The sequence below is a fragment of the Limulus polyphemus genome, unplaced genomic scaffold (assembly GCF_000517525.1).
Source record: "Limulus polyphemus unplaced genomic scaffold, Limulus_polyphemus-2.1.2 Scaffold1377, whole genome shotgun sequence".
Classification (NCBI taxonomy): Eukaryota; Metazoa; Arthropoda; class Merostomata; order Xiphosura; family Limulidae; genus Limulus; species Limulus polyphemus.
Genome location: NW_013666987.1, coordinates 68906 through 72030, shown reverse-complemented (window position 1 = coordinate 72030; position 3125 = coordinate 68906). Strand labels below are relative to the sequence as shown.

Genomic DNA, 3125 nt, shown 5'->3' with positions numbered 1-3125 from the left:
AATATATATATATATTACTTGCTCTGTCAGTTGTATCCTGTACCCCTATTCCTGGATAACAATATAATTATTTTTTCCCTATTTAGTCCACAGACTATCCTATCCATGTACCATGCTAATGAATCACCTATAACAATAACTTCCTTATGTTATTCATACCTATCTGTCCTTTTTGTTATCCTTCCATTCCCTATTTCCTCATCTACATAAGATAAAGGCTGAAATCTGTTTTTTATTAGAACCTGCTTATTATAATCAAATCCATTTCTATAAGACATATTAGTACCATTTTTGACTTTCTGAAAGTCATCACATACAAAAGCTTAAATTCCTCTTTAATTCCTGTTGCCATTTCCCACACTCTTTTTATTACCTGCCTCTATCATATTTTGTTCCTAATATCTCCGAGATCTGAAAAACAGGCAACAGCTTATTCTAAAACACTATATTAATACTATGTTTTTCTTTGAATCTAACAGTATCAAAAGCTAATTATTAACAACTGCTGCAACCTAAACTAGATAAGAATTATATAATGGTACCATTGATACTTAACGTAATGCTTATTTCCTCAAATGTTTGTGTTTCGGGATCTTTAGTTTTCTAAACAATACAGAGCTACATCAGTGTCATAATAACATAACAATGAGGAACTGGCACTTCATCATGTGAACACTGCAACACCTGATTTTTGTAATCTAAAATGTTAATGATACACATCTCAAAAATTATGGTTCGCACTTAGTAAAAATTAATGCAGCTACAAGTAAATTGGCAAAAAAGGTGGAATCTTTAGCCAGTTTGCATACTTAGGAAGCATGGATGATAAGCAAGAAGGAATAGATACCGATGTAAATACTCAGATCAAAAAAGCTAGATATACATTTAAATAACTAAAACTACTGTGGAGATCTAACTGAAGACCAAGCTGAGACTCTTCAATACCAATGTAAAAATTTGTATAGCTCTATGGATCAGACTGCTTGAAAACAACAAAGAAATTGTCAAGAAGTTACACATATTCATCCACATATGTCTTATGATAACTCCTAAAGCATGGTTGCTCAAAGATTTTAAATAAAGAAGTGAGAAGAAAGACAGGATAGAAGGCATCATGGTAGAGGTCACTAGAGGGAAATGGATGTAGATAGGCCATGTGCTAAGGAAAGAACAGGAGGGCAACAAAAGATGCCTTTGTTCTGGAATCCTCAGCTGAAATGGAGAAGGGAAAGACCCAAAACAATGTAGAGCAGATCAATCAAAGCTGACCTGAAATCTAAGGCCCAGCTAACAGCCCAAAATAAAAGTGCAATGGCAAGATGTTGTGGAGGTCTTATGCATCACCTAGCACAAAGAGGATTAATTAAGTAAAATTGTAAAATGTACAACATTAACCACTATAAACTGTTTACAAATCTTAAAAAAAGCTGAAAACACAATAAATGTAATGAAACCCAGACTAGTTTTCCCTACAAGTTATGAGATTGCATGGGAAGCTACTGCATACTTATAGTAAATCCATTGTTCATGTTACAAATTAAAAATTGTGTATATTCAAATCCATATAAACATTATGTTTATGAAACTGTAAAATAAAAACAGTGCTACAGACTATGAACTACTGTATGCATTCAGATTGGCAAATAATAACAGGAAAATCTTAAAGTTATAGTGCTCATGTTGCCTCATAGCCTTTTATAAACCTCGCCTTGGCATTATATATAATTACTTAAGATATAGTTGGACAGTAAGCAACAAAAAGTACATTAATCAAAAATTAACCAAACTTTTGTAGATTTAAAATCAAATATCATTAAGATTTTTGTTTTTCTGTCCCTTAAGGTTTCATTTGCATTATTCATTTATTGTATCAACAAAAATCAGAATTTTTTTTCAGTATTATGTGTATTAAACACATAAGGAACAAGTTCTTTAAAATATCTCATAATAAAATTGGCCAAATGCTTTCCCTCTTATCATCTCTCATTAAACTTTTGTATAATGACTGATAAATAATCAACACAAAAATTTCCTTCACACTTCCATGAAAAGTTTGTTTTTTGGTACTTGGAGTTGGAAGGGGAAACTAATTACATCTTGGTGTTCTCAGTTTTAGTAACTTCAAAAAGAAAAAAAAAATGGTTTTGTAAAAACATCAGAAGTATTGATGTTATTTTTGCTAACGTAATACCCTAATTACTTTTGCACAACCTAAGAGAGAGAGTATTGGAAAGTTCTGCTCTTGCAGTGCGCAAATTCTGTATGTGAATAATTCGAAATACTCTACGCAACGTTAAGCGTCTTAAACTGTTCCTTAGAGTTAGACCAACAGAAATTAAAAGTGAGAACTGGAGACTGTTTTTTCACCCACGTAAATAAAGAAAATAAAATCTAAACGTAAAGTAAAAAGATAACATAGAGAAGATGATACATTTCAACTAAGTAGTAAATTCAAGCTTAGGCACTACTGTTCGCATTAGTATTACTAAGACTAGTCTATTCTGTAATTAATAATTATTTTAAATTTTAGGGTTGAGCTGTCGACTCTCGTCAGCATTCAATTTCAAACCTACATATATTTATACTTGTAATATTACTAGTAACAGTAACTGATATGCTAATACTATTACTAGCGAGGGATAAACAATTGTTAATACTAATAGAATAAAACATTATTATAATTACACTAACATAATTATAATACTTCACCAACTACTTACAAACGGCCGTACTCGTTACATACTCGTTCATTTCGCCCTTATTACCTCCAAGTTTTGGCGTTTTATATCATTGCGTGATTTACGTCTAACATGCGGGGAAAAAAAAAGAATAAATATTTTTGCCCGAACATTTGTCGAAGACTTCACACTGTGAAAAAAATATTTCGCTGTTACTGTTAATACCATCAATAAAAAAATTAGCGACTGCAAACACCAGTGTCACTAAAAATCTTTACATTAAACAAAAGAATAAAAATCTATAATATGTATGGACAAATATCATGACGTATAGAATATTTATAGCTCCGTCAGTGTCATTAACACTGCTTTAAATGCTTGTATCGAATAAGATAATTAACATTACACAAACCTTCTGCAGATATAATTATTTACTTTCTTATAGTA

General features: G+C 31.2%; 1 protein-coding gene across 4 annotated transcripts in view; it reads right to left on the bottom strand.

Annotated features, from left to right (window-relative positions):
- Positions 1-2769, bottom strand: part of LOC106463318 — a 136528-nt gene extending 133759 nt beyond the window's left edge. For 3 of the 4 annotated variants that reach the window (XR_002611466.1, XR_002611464.1, XM_022390796.1), the window contains exon 1: positions 2721-2757. The gene's annotated coding sequence lies outside the window, so the exon portion shown is untranslated. Of the gene's footprint in view, positions 1-2720 lie in introns of all 4 variants that reach the window. The other variant, XR_002611465.1, reaches the window with a different exon arrangement.
- Between the last annotated feature and the right edge of the window lie 356 nt (positions 2770-3125).